The sequence below is a fragment of the Lolium perenne genome, chromosome 4 (genome assembly GCF_019359855.2).
Source record: "Lolium perenne isolate Kyuss_39 chromosome 4, Kyuss_2.0, whole genome shotgun sequence".
NCBI lineage: Eukaryota > Viridiplantae > Streptophyta > Magnoliopsida > Poales > Poaceae > Lolium > Lolium perenne.
The window spans coordinates 44,756,785-44,770,791 of record NC_067247.2 but is presented as its reverse complement, the minus strand read 5'-3'; positions in this window follow the sequence as shown (position 1 = coordinate 44,770,791).

Sequence of the window (14,007 nt, the reverse complement as noted above, 5' to 3'; positions counted from 1 at the left end):
TTTTATTACTATTAGAGAATTAATAATTAAGGCAATTATTAACTTAGGGTTAAAATAGTAGTCGAAATAAGGGTATATCTTTTAATTCTTTTATAGGTTTTAGATTCATATTTTGAAGTAATGTTGAGTTAGGGTTTCCATATGATTAAGCAAATTCAACAATTTTTGTATTGTATGAAATTTTAATATAAAGTGATATTTACTATTTTCTTGATAGAAATAAAAAGATTGTATCTTTACTATTTTTGTCTTAATAGTTGAAGATTTAAGAATTTATTTTTCTAAAATTTAGTGAAAACATCATCATATTATTTCTCTTTGGATTTTGTGGGATTCATTTCTGTTTTCACTTATATTAAGAAATTCTTAATTTTATGAAAAATTTATTTATATTTGAATTTCCTCATGAATTGATTTATTTAGAGGATAAGTAAATAGATGCAAATAGCCAATTGGTTAGCTGGGCTGGCCCATTGGCCTGAGCCATGATGGTTTGGCCCAAACTTGGTCCGGCCGAGTTGGTTGGGTCGAACCCAACCCGGCCCCTTCTCTCTTTCCCTCACCCGTAGTCGTACGCAAGGACTAGCAGAGCTCGTTCGTTCCCCTCTGCTTCTAACATACTGCCCAGGCGTCCATGGCTCCACCGCGCCGCCTCCCGCTCATAACCGACTCGGGTCCTCCCCGACGCCGACGTGGTGGGGTTCTGGACCGCCTCGTCGTGATCTACCCCTCTGTCCAGATCGATTTGATTTCACCGGCCTCGTTTGCTCGCCCACGACACTTGCGGCGAGTCCGCCCCTGCCTCACCTCCGGTCGGTGATAGCCGCCTCTATGGTTGCGGCACGCCGCCGCTGCTCCACCTGACTGACCCCCATCAATTTCTCACTCACGCCTCCTTTCTCCGTTCCTGCTCACGCGCCCCGCACCAAACCCTAGCAGTGGCTTGGCTCACCGAGGCGATATCGCGCCGCTGCGCTCCTGATCTTCTACCCTTACCCAGACGCCGGTGGGACGGTACTGCAAGTCTGCACCCCCGGCGTCCATGTACTGGTACTGTTGCTGCGGCAATGTTGCTGCTCGGTTGCCTGGTTTGGTCCTCTCCTTTACTTCTATGAGGTGCTGGCACTGTGTTGAGTTTACGGCGGTGAGCTGCGGTTTGATGAGCTGTTGCTGATGTGCTCGTGGTGATGTGATGCTTGGACGTGCTGCCGCCCTCTACATCGACGCCGGCGGGATGGTGCTGCGACGCAACCCCGGCCTCGACTGCATCACCTACTACCCCTACTGCAATGTGAGCTAATCCTCCCTTTTCTCTCTGTGGCTCATAGCTACTACAATCTGGTTACTGTTAGTCTACAACTATAACGATTCAATTATCTGGTTGTGATACTTCTGCTGGCTTGTGTTAGCCCCTGTTTGGGTGATTTACTCATCCAAGTATAATTTGCTTGCTGGGCTATTATCTCTGATGAAACTGAACCTTGACAGTTTCAGTTTCAGCCTTATCATAAGCATGCTCTTGGCTTATAATTATGTACTGATGGGGATGTGCTTTGGCATTTGTATGGATATACAGTGATCTTATGATCCTCTAGACACTCCTTTATGTGATCTATATGTTGGTAAAGTGTTCTAGTGCTGGTATTTGATAAAAACAGCTACATACATGCTTGTCCAGATTGTTGGTGATGCTTTTCTAAGGCTGGTCACTGCTGTGGTGTTCCAGGAATTTACTTGGTTGGCCTGGGAATGATTCCTGGACCCTAAGTAAATATCTATAGCTTGTGGTTGAATAACTAGTTGCTCTACTTGCCGCTATATATATTTGTGATGCCCCTGTTTGGATGAAGTATACATCCAGGCATATATTTTACTATAAGATGTACCTTTGATAAGAACAGGTACTTGTGCTTTATTTGTTGCCTAGCCAGTGATGCATAAGTTGAGGCACAGATAGAAATAGGGACAGATACTATGGTGCCTAAGGTTCTCTATGATGAATCTTGCATAGCATTTATGTGCAGATCTGAGAGAATTACTTCTCATGACTTAAACTGATGATTTATAGTTCGATCTTTGTCTAGTTCATTGCTTGCAAACACTACCCATGTGCTATCTACTAGGATCTAATACTTTCTGTGGTGCCTCCTAAGAGTGTGCACAGGGATGTTTATTACTTAGTAAGATTTGTGCTGTTGGTAGTTATGCAGGGTGATTTATTAGGCTTGGATCATACTATGATCAGATGATGTTAAAATCATCACAACAATTTATGTTGGATAAACTATTTGATTTGGATGAGATGATGCTATTTGGGAATAGATCCAAATAATATGCTCCATGATTTTGGTATACCTCTCTCCTTCTTCACTATGTAGCTTTGCTTGATGTTGTTCTGATTTTGCTGCTGGTCTTGGTGATTAGAGCTTGTCCTCCCCTCCTAGATCCAGATAGGCCCCTGATCTTCTTGCTTCTACTTCAGATTTGTGGTTTGATTTGACTGTTGGAATTCTCTGGTTTATTTCCTAGAGATGATCTGGTGGTCTAGATGAAGAACATATGCTGTTCTTAGGTGTTCTTGGGCTGGTTGATGGGCGTGAGAGGAGATGTGGTGCTTAGACAGTGTTTGGGCTGCAGGCAGAGGCTTTGTATATGCCTACCTGCTGGTTTGCCCAGCCGACAGCACAGCCATGCAAGCCTATGTGTGTGCTGCTAGCTTGCTTGGCTGGTGTATGTGGCCGGGTGCAGCTCCCCTTGAGGATCAGCTCAGCCACCAAATATCTATACTGTTTATCTTAATTAAACCTTGCCATTTGGCAATCACTTTTCTTTTTGTGCTTTGTTTGTTTTGCAGGTGATCGAGTTGTATAAGAAGATGATGTTGATCTTTTAGATTTAGTTTAGGATTTAGTTTTCCTTTTCTCATACTTGTAATTATAATTGTAATATTCTTTTATTTATTTATTTCTTATTCATTTGCAAAGATATTGTATTATTGTGTTAATATCAATAAAGAACTGTTTTGCTTTATGTATAATAACTTTATTATTGAATTGCTTGTCTTGTAAATATTGCATGACTATAAATGTATTCAAGTGTTAAGTATCTATTTCAAGGTTTATATTTTGTTTTGATTATATTATGTGGCATAATGGTTTAGAATTCAAATTCCAATTGAAATTCTTATTTAAGTTTCTATCTTTCATATTCGAATTTAAATTCAAATTATCTCCCCCAAAACACATGACTTCACAAAGGTCATGTCGAAATTTGTCGCACTCACATCGATGACCTAAATCAATTCCACCGACATAAGAGAATCATCGATCTCTTTGTGTTTTAAATAAAAGCGCGAAATTTCCCCGGATTTTCTATGCATGAATGCAATGCACACATCTGTTTCCTCTATTTTTGTAACCCCATTACCTGGGATATCACATTCCTCTTGGTGTTTCTAATGTTTTGCAGGAATTTGGCGACGTGTTTCCGGATGAGGTACCCGCAGGACTTCCACCATTGCGAGGTATTGAGCATCAAATTGACTTGATTCCCGGAGCTTCGCTACCCAATCGAGCACCATATAGAACGAACCCCGAAGAAACGAAGGAGATACAGAAGCAAGTACAAGCGCTACTCGACAAAGGTTATATCCGCATAAGCCTTAGTCCTTGTGCTGTTCCTGTTATTCTAGTTCCTAAGAAAGATGGTACATGGCGTATGTGCGTAGATTGTAGAGCTATAAACAATATCACTATTCGATATCGTCATCCTATTCCCCGTTTAGAGGATATGCTAGATGAATTGAGTGGTGCTGCTGTGTTCTCTAAAATTGATTTGCGTAGTGGTTATCATCAAATTAGGATGAAAGAAGGGGATGAGTGGAAAACAGCCTTTAAAACAAAATTTGGTTTATATGAGTGGTTAGTAATGCCTTTTGGTCTAACTAATGCACCTAGCACTTTCATGAGACTGATGAACCATGTTTTGCGTGAATTTATTGGCAAGTTTGTGGTTGTGTACTTTGATGACATATTAATCTACAGCCGCAATGAATCTGATCATACTATACATATTCGACATGTTTTGCAAGTGTTGCGTGATAATAAACTCTATGGTAATCTTGAGAAGTGCACATTTTGCAAAGATAAGGTCATATTTCTGGGTTATGTTGTCTCTAAGCATGGAGTAGAAGTAGATGTGTCTAAAATTGAAGCTATTCAAAATTGGCCTACTCCCATGAATGTGAGTCAAGTAAGAAGTTTTCATGGTCTAGCTGGGTTTTATAGAAGATTTGTGCGCAACTTTAGTACTATTGCTGCACCTTTGAATGACTTGACTAAAAAGGGTGTTCTATTTGAGTGGGGCGCAGCCCAAGATCATGCTTTTGATGAACTGAAACGATTGTTAACTTCTGCACCGTTGCTTGCACTTCCTGATTTCAATAAGCAATTTGAGATTGAATGTGATGCTAGTGGTATTGGAATTGGTGGTGTGTTGATGCAAGAGGGTCGTCCAATTGCATATTTTTCTGAGAAGCTGTCTGGTGCTAAGTTGAACTATCCTATCTATGATAAAGAATTGTATACTTTAATTCGAGTTCTTGAGGTTTGGCAACATTATTTGTGGCCAAAAGAATTTATCATACATTCTGATCATGAAGCTTTGAAATACCTGAAAGCTCAGTCTACTTTGCATAAGCGTCTTGCTAAGTGGGTTGAGTTCATTGAATCTTTTCCATACATTATTAAACATAAGAAGGGAAAAGATAATATTGTTGCTGATGCTCTATCTAGGAAGAATATGCTATTAACTCACCTTGATGTTAAAATTCCTGGATTAGAAGTGCTATGTGATTTATATGCTACTGATCATGATTTTGCTGAACCATATCGCTTATGTGCTCTTGGTAAAGCATGGGACAAATATCACATACACGATGGGTTCTTGTTTAGAGCTAACAAACTATGTGTTCCAGAATCGTCTGTGCGTTTTCTCTTATTGCAGGAATCACATGCTGGAGGTTTGATGGGTCACTTTGGGCGTGAGAAGACGCTACTCATGCTAGCTGACCACTTTTATTGGCCAAAGATGAGGAGGGACATGGACAGGTATGTGAAGAGGTGCATTACTTGCAACAAGTCCAAGTCCAAGCTGAAGCCTCACGGTTTGTATACTCCATTACCGGCACCTACTACACCTTGGGAAGATATTAGTATTGATTTTGTGTTGGGTTTGCCGCGTACTAAAAGAGGCCATGATTCTATATTTGTGGTAGTGGACAGATTTTCTAAAATGTCACACTTTATTGCCTGCCACAAAAGCGACGATGCGTCGCATATTGCTAACCTATTTTTCAGGGAGATTGTTCGACTACATGGAGTCCCAAAGACTATTGTTTCTGATCGTGACGTGAAGTTTATGAGCTACTTCTGGAAGACGCTGTGGGGAAAGCTAGGGACAAAGCTGCTGTTCAGTACTACTTGTCATCCCCAAACTGATGGTCAAACTGAGGTGGTGAATAGAACATTGTCACAACTGTTGAGATCCATGATCAAGAAGAACCTGAAGGAGTGGGAAGAGTGTTTGCCGCATGTGGAGTTTGCTTACAACAGGGCGGTACATTCTACCACGGAGCTGTGTCCTTTTGAGGTGGTGTATGGTTTCAAACCCATTACTCCACTTGACTTGTTGCCTTTACCCATACACGAGAGAGTTAATATGGAGGCATCCAAGAGGGCAGATTTTGTGCGTAAGATCCATGTGAAGACTAAAGAGTTGATAGAGAAGAAAGGCAAGAGCAATGCTGCAAGGATGAACAAGAAGCGCAAAGAGATGTTGTTCAAGCCTGGTGATATGGTCTGGGTACATTTTCGCAAGGATAGGTTCCCGAAGCTGAGGAAGTCTAAGTTGAAGCCTCGTGGTGCTGGTCCTTACAAAGTGCTTGCCAAGATCAATGATAATGCATACTCGATAGATCTTCCAATTGATGAGTTTGGTGTCAGTAATTCTTTCAATGTTGCTGATTTGACACCATATGACGGAGAAGACCTTGGAGCGTCGGGGTCGACGCCTTTTGAAGGGGGGGAGATGATGAGGACATCCCTACCTCAATGCCACCTCCATCATTACAAGCTAAAGATGAACCTGCTGTGAAGCTCAAGTCCGATGAAGTAAGGATTGGACCAATAACAAGAGCTCGTGCGAAGCTACTTAAACAATAGGTGAATTTGTTTCTATTGATTGATGAGAACTTTATACTGCCTAAGTCCTATGATTTATGTATCATCAGGTATCAAGAGGAGACAAGCATCGCACGAGGAGGAGAGGAGCAGCTGGACATGAAGATGGACGTAAAGCTGGACATGGAGCTGGACATGAAGATATCTCATGGACGCGCGAGGGAGGAGCGGGAGGAAGGCGCGAGAGGAGAAGCAGAAAGTCCAGGCCGGTCCTGCACCCGGTCAGACCGGCCCCCAGGCCGGGCAGCCCGGTCCCTGACCCGGTTGACCGGGCGCCAACCGGACCGGGCGCCAACCGGATTTTGACGCTCGTACCGGACGAAAACCGGAAACCTCGCAGTTTCCCGGTTTCCGCTCGGTCGACCGAACCCACGACCGGACCACCCGGTCCACAGCCCGGTTGACCGGATTCCAGACCGGACGCGTCTGAGTCTGTCTCGACCAGATCTATTCTGGGTCGGTTTTCTTTGTATCTTTTCGACCAGAACTTGTCCCGGACGCCTATATAAGTGCCCAGGACGCCCCCCCTAGCTGCTTTAGACCACGTTTAAGATAAACCCTAGTTCTTAGTTGTTTGCTTATGCAAAACTATTGAATCCCTACACCATATTGCTTGATATTGTGTAGATCCTGAAAAAGTCTTGTGTGATCTGCTGTTCCATTGGGAATTAGACGATTGCAACTTACCGCTTCGTGGTCGGCGGCTACGTGCGCAAGTGTGTGGAGTTGCGAATATCTTGCAGGGTTGAGAGCTGTTGCATTGGCGACAGGGACCAATCAAGAGATCTCGTTGCGTCATACAAGTTATCATCCACTACATCGTCGTGTTCCTCCGCTGCCATCACCCCGTGATCATCATCACCACCGTTGCTTACTGAGAAGATCGGGCCACCCCATATCAATACCGTTTTTTTGTGAAAAATTTCGAGTTATTTCTAAGTTCAAGAAAGTGCTTGCTTGGCAAAAGAACTTTGTGACTCATACGCCAAATACCCAGAGGGTAGACAGAGGCAAAGCAAAAGAACCAAGTGTGCATCGGATTGAATGCCGAAACAATTTCGGAATCTTCAAAGTGCAAGATAAAAAAGGCAAACCATGAGCAAAGTGCTAAGTCCATAAGCAAACATAACTTAATAACCTACGGTAAAACATACCGGCAGGCAATATGATGGCACAGCCAAAAGAACGGCTAAGTTTTATATTACATCATAACCCCCGGCATACCGGGGTCGAATTTAATGGACATTGTCTTAAGTCACACAGGACACAGCAAAGCAGTTAAGCGTTTTCAAGCAAGAGGAGTGTCGTTGCCTAATCGACGGTGCCTCGGAGGAGGGATCCTCACGAGGGGGAGAAGAAGTAGGGGCCATAGGGCGGAGAGCACTCGGGACGGTGGTACGCGATTTACCCAGCTTCGGAACACCTGCTCGATGACAGGGCCTACTGTTGCTTGTCTGGTATTATCTGGGCGCTTTCGCGTTGTTACAATGAGTTGTTGTTCTGCCTCTAGGGCTCCCAGGATCCGGCTTATAAAGACGCACGGATCTAGGGCTTACATGGAGAGTCCTAGCCGGATACAGGTTGCCTAACTACGGTACAATGTCTTGCCGTGTACGTCAAGGATCCGCCTCCCTGTCTATGTTGTACCGGATCCGAGTTCCTTAATGGGCCTTCATGGATCCAGGTTCCTCCTCAAGGTCGGTTGGATCCGGCTCCCTTTTCCTGGGCCAGACTTCATCCTTCAGGATCAACAGCAACTGGGCCGCCCGATGGGCCACATGCCTCATCACCATCTGTGGGCCACCCGGGCTTGCCGGATCTAGGCACTGTCGATGGTACACCCATGAAGTATACCCACAACAGTAGCCCCCAGAGTTCTCCGAGTTTCACCTTCTATTTCCGCCTTGCTAGTGCCTTATGGTCTCCAACTTCACAATTTCGGTAACGCGGAGAAACTTGAAGAACTCCAACTTCACATTTTCTTGCTTTCCAACATTTAGTCGGAAGATCTTCTCATCCCGCGGGACTTCATCCATCGACAGTCCAAGACATGTCTCCGGGTTACTCCCCTGCTTGCGAATGAGATTTGCTTATTTTCGCGCGGTTACCCGGAATCTTAAAAGACTCGAACGGTTCCGCCAATTCTGGCGCCATTTTCGCGCAATTTGAGTGGTAACTTATCCTTAGCCATTTTTACTGTTCTAGGGTTTCGACACGTGTCACGCATAAAGTTCAGGAGGCGGAGGCGGAAGCTATTGACAAGATGATCTTCCGTAAGCATCCTTTACGTTGTAGTTCCGACTTTTTCATACGTTGCACGTCCGCGGAAAATCTGATCCTTGTTTTCGCAGCGAGTCTTGGCTTTGAGTGGTCCAAGGAGTCAGCCCTCAAGAGGACGGAAGCATATGATGAAGCGCGGAGTTCGATCGACAGCCTTGTCGGAGCGTGTCGCGAAATTGCCAAGTCTTTGTCTCTAAAGAGGGCCAAAACCACCGTGATTGACACCATGACGAGGCTCATGAAGCAGGTGCCGGAACTTATCAAGGACTGGCAAGAGTCTTCTGCTCGCGGAGTCGCCTCCCTCGTCTTGGCCACCTGCAAAGCGCACTTCCCCGCCATGAAGTTCGCGGATATCGCACGCGACCCTCCAAAGGGTGCCAATATGAGGGCGATCCTCGCGGAAACCAAGGGATTCGATCGACTCTTTGTTTCACGGGTTAACCACTCGTTCTGGTACCACAAGTACGATCTTCCCAAGGGCTTCGTGGAGGCGGAAATTGAAGAAGAAGGCGCCGAGGAGGAGTACTATGGGGAGGGATCCGGCTCGAGCACTGGTGCGGTTGGTGAAGGCTCCGAGGAGAACTCTGATGTTGGCTCCGACGACGTCTCCGATGAGGGCTCCGACGACGACTCCGCCTACGTGGCTTCTGACGAGGATCCGTCATCCAAATAGGAATCTGTTAAAATAGTGGAACAATTATGTATCATTTTGGCCCCGGAGTGGGTTTGTAAGATAACTTAAATTCTTAAGTAGCTAGGGACAAAACAATGATGCATGGGCGGAAACAACTTATCCTGCTATCCTTTAATATTATTTGCATGTTTCGTTTGTCGTAAAGCAAGTGCTGACTTCGTTGTTTTCCGGCTTGCCCACTTGACCATCCACGAGCCGGAAGACCTTTAGCCGGAAACGTTCGCCAGCGGCGACGAAGCCCAATGGCAATCCGTCAATAACCGCGGAAACAAGCCCCCAGCTTAGGTGCCGGAAATCGCTACTAGGAATCCATGGGTTCGCAACAGAAAACATCTTCTGCCAGAAAACTTAAGCTTACGTCCAAAAGGACGATTTTTTAAAATCACAACTTTCATACACGCCTAGGCGGAAATATCCAGCTCTGCGGTTTTAGTCGGAAAACATACACGATCTAAAAATGAAGAAGTAAAGGAGGTAAAAGACTCAAAGAGTGAACCAGAAGCTTTATTTCATTTGATCATGTATAACTATTACAGAGATAATACTCGGAAAAATATGCTAAGTGTGGAAAGGACGTAGCTGTGAAATGTTCCAGGGTCGATCTGTCTCGTCGTATATGTCACCCGGATCCTCTCGTTTGCGTTTCCGGTGCCAATTTGCAGGTCTGTCTTTTAACTCCCGGAAATCGACGAGGTAGTATGATCCATTGTGAAGCACTTTGCTAACGACAAAAGGTCCTTCCCATGGAGACTGTAGCTTATGGTCTTTCACCTGGCGAAGGCGGAGGACCAGGTCTCCGGTCATAAACGAGCGATTCCGGACTCGACGGCTATGGTAACGTCGGAGCTTCTGCTGGTATATGGTGGAGCGTTGGTCAGCTAAATTCCGAGCTTCTTCGATCAAGTCCACAGATAGTTGTCTGGCCTCGTCAGCAGTTTCTTCATTGTAGGCGGAAACTCGCGGTGAATCGTGGATGATGTCGGAGGGGAGTACGGCCTCGGATCCGTATACCAAGAAGAAATGAGTAAATCCAGTTGACCTGTTAGGGGTAGTTCGTAAACTCCACAGGACAGAATCTAACTCATCAGCCCAAGCTCCAGCTGCGCGCCGCAGCGGTTCTTCAAGGCGTGGTTTAATTCCTGATAATATGAGGCCATTGGCCCTTTCAACCTGTCCATTGGACTGTGGATGAGCCACAGAGGCAAGGTCCAGCCGTATCCCTACGTCCTCACAATAGTCCTTCAGTTCTCCCTGTGCGAAGTTAGTGCCGTTATCTGTGATTATGCTGTGCGGGATGCCGAATCTCATCACGAGGCTGCAGACGAATTTTAGCGCCGTAGCACCGTCGGCTTTTCTCACTGGCTTTGCCTCGATCCACTTACTGAACTTGTCAACAGCGACCAGGAGGTACTCAAAACCGCCAGGAGATGATTTTTTGAGTTTACCAACCATATCGAGCCCCCAGACCGCAAATGGCCAGGTGATAGGGATGGTCTTCAGCTCTTGGGATGGAGCATTTGGTTGAGTAGCGTAGTACTGACAACCTCGGCAGGTCGTAACTAGCTTGTCAGCATCTTCTTTAGCTGTGAGCCAGTAGAATCCTAGCCGAAAGGCTTTTGCAACGAGTGACCTGGGGGCGGCATGATGCCCGCAGTCCCCTGCGTGGATCTCTCTGAGGATCTCAATGCCGTCTTGATTTGAGATGCATTTAAGAAATACCCCTATTGTGCTTCGTTTGTAGAGCTGTCCATCGACAATTGTGTAGGATCTTGCTCGTCTAATGATCTGTCGTGCCAGGACCTCGTCCTCTGGCAACTTCTGATCGATGAGGTAGTCCAGGAAAGGCTGTGTCCAAGCCGGAATGATAACCATCACCTCTCTAGCCGAAGAGACTGCCACTTCTGGGTTTTCCGGGTTAGCGCCCTTCACAGAGGGTATCCGTAGATGCTCCAGGAAAACGCCAGGCGGAATTGGTTTCCTGCCGGATCCGAGCTTGGATAGCATATCTGCCGCTGCGTTGTCGTCTTTTCTGACGTACTTGACTTCATATCCGAGGAAGCATTTGGCGATCTCGTCAACTTCGTCTCTGTAAGCCGCCATGACGGAGTTTTTGGCGTTCCAGGTTCCGGCTACCTGCTGTGCCACCAAGTCGGAATCTCCACAGCAAATGATGTGCTTGATCCCTATCACCTTAGCGATGCGCAGTCCGTGTAGTAGAGCCTCGTATTCCGCTATATTGTTTGTAGCTTGGAAGTGAATCTGCAGAACATACTGTAGTTCTTCTCCGGTAGGGGACTTCAGGGTGACTCCGGCTCCTGAGCCTTGATGCTGCTTGGATCCGTCGAAGTGCATAACCCACGTTTCTGGTTCCGGCTCCAAGCTTATGTCCGGAGCTTCTGTCCAATCTACGACAAAATCCGCCAAGACCTAGGACTTGATCGCAGTTCTGGCTTTGTAGTTGATGTCGAAGGCTGATAGTTCGATGCCCCATTTTGCTGTGCGTCCTGTTGCGTCCGCGTTATTGAGAATTGTTGCCAGTGGAGCTTTGCTCACGACTGTCACTGGGTGCTCCTGGAAGTAGTGCCTCAGCTTCCTGCTACCTAGGAATACTCCATAGGCTAGCTTTTGAAAGTGAGGGTATCTCTGTTTGGATTCCGTAAGCACTTCGCTAATGTAGTAGACTGGCCTTTGGACCCCATACTCGTGTCCTTCTTCTTGTCGCTCCACTACGATGACGAGGCTGACGACTCTGCTGGTAGCTGCCAGGTAAAGGAGCATAGGCTCTGACTCTCCTGGAGCTGCTAGTATAGGTGGGGAGGTGAGTATCTCCTTCAACCCTTGAAGTGCTGCATCTGCTGCCTCGTCCCAGACAAATTTGTCTGTCTTCTTCAATAACTTGTACAGGGGGAGCGCCTTCTCGCCAAGACGGCTGACAAACCTGCTGATTGCTGCAACACAACCAGTTAGTCGATGCACGTCTTTGAGACAAGTTGGCCTTTTGATGCACATGATTGCCTTGATTTTCTCCGGGTTCACCTCAATGCCTCTATTTGAGACAATGAAGCCAAGGAGTTTTCCAGCTGGAACGCCAAAGACGCACTTCAGCTGATTCAACATCATCTTGTACCGACGGAGATTCTCAAAGGTTTCTGTGAGATCGCTGATCAAGTCGGATCCTTTCCTGGTCATGACCGCGATGTCGTCAACGTAGGCGTGCACATTCCGGCCAATTTGGTCCTTTAAGCACCGCTGCATCGTACGTTGGTAGGTGGCACCTGCGTTTTTCAAGCCAAAAGGCATAGTAACATAGCAGTAAGTGCCAAATGGGGTGATGAACGAGGTCGCCTTTTGATCGGACTCTTTCATCCGGATCTGATGATACCCGGAATATGCGTCAAGAAAACACAGAAGTTCCGCCCCCGCCGTCGAATCAATGACTTGGTCAATGGGCGACAGGGGAAACGGATCATTCGGGCAATGTTTGTTCAAGCCAGAGTAATCGATGCACATTCTTAGTATTTCAGAATTCTTTTTGGGTACAAGGACGGGGTTTGCGACCCAATCAGTATGGATAACTTCTATTACAAATCCTGCCTCTAGTAACTTTGCTAGTTCCATCCCTATGGCGCGGCGCTTCTTATCTCCAAAGCGTCGCATAGCTTGCTTCACCGGTTTAGCCCCCGGATTTATGTTAAGGTAGTGCTCGGCGAGTTCCCTAGCTACTCCGGACATGTCAGAAGGCTGCCATGCGAAGATATCTATGTTAGCGCGGAGGAACTCGACGAGCGCGTCTTCCTATTTGGGGTCCATGTTGGCTCCGACCGAGACCTGCTTAGATGCATCTCCCTTCTTGAGGTCGATGTTTTTGGTCTCTATCGCGGCCTTGAACGAGTTTTTCTGTTCGGAGATTTGCCTCTTGGTGGTTTGCATCTCAGTCGGATCCACCGCGGCTCTGTAGCCTTCCAGCTCTTCTCCGGAAATCACAGATTCTGCGAAGGCGGCTTCGCCCAGCTCGCACTCGTGAGCTTTCTTGTAGTCTCCGGATATGGTAATCATGCCATTAGGACCCGGAATCTTGAGCTTTTTGTAGATGTAGCACGCTCTTGCGTGGAACTTGTGGTAAGTGGGCCTGCCGAAGATGACGTGGTAGGAGCTCTTGAAGGGCACGACCTCAAACGTGATCATCTCTTCGTGGAAATTTTTAACATCGCCGAAGGCCACGGGAAGTCTGATGCTGCCTAAGGAATTCGCCTTTTTGCCCGGAACTACACCATGGAATTCAGTGTTGCTGTGTTTAAGCTGTTCCTTGGTAAGGTTCATCCGCTCCAGAGTCTCTAGGTACATGATGTTCAGGCTGGCACCGCCGTCCATGAGGCACTTGGAGAAGTCATAGCCGTCTATGCGGGGACTTACAACCAATGCATAGCACTCCTTTGGAACGACAGTAGGATGGTCCTTCCTATCGAACGTACACGGAGTTTCCGACCACCTGACATACTGCGGCACAGCTGGAACTGTGGCGTTCAGGATCCGGAGCGCTGATTTGCTGTGCCGGACAGTTGGGGTTCCGAGGAAGGTGTGGTACGCGCCCGCACTCTTTTTGACAAATGGGTTGGGTTTAGCTGCGGCTCCCTCCTTGGGATCCGGCGAAGCATCATCCTCGTCCATTGCCTCGGAACTGTCTTCCTCCTTGTCCTTGTTCTTTCCCTTGCCTCCTTTTCCGCGTGGGCGGTGCTTCCGGGCTCGCTTGTAGCCTGCTTCCGGGTCAGATTTTAGATCGTTGACCCACTTGCA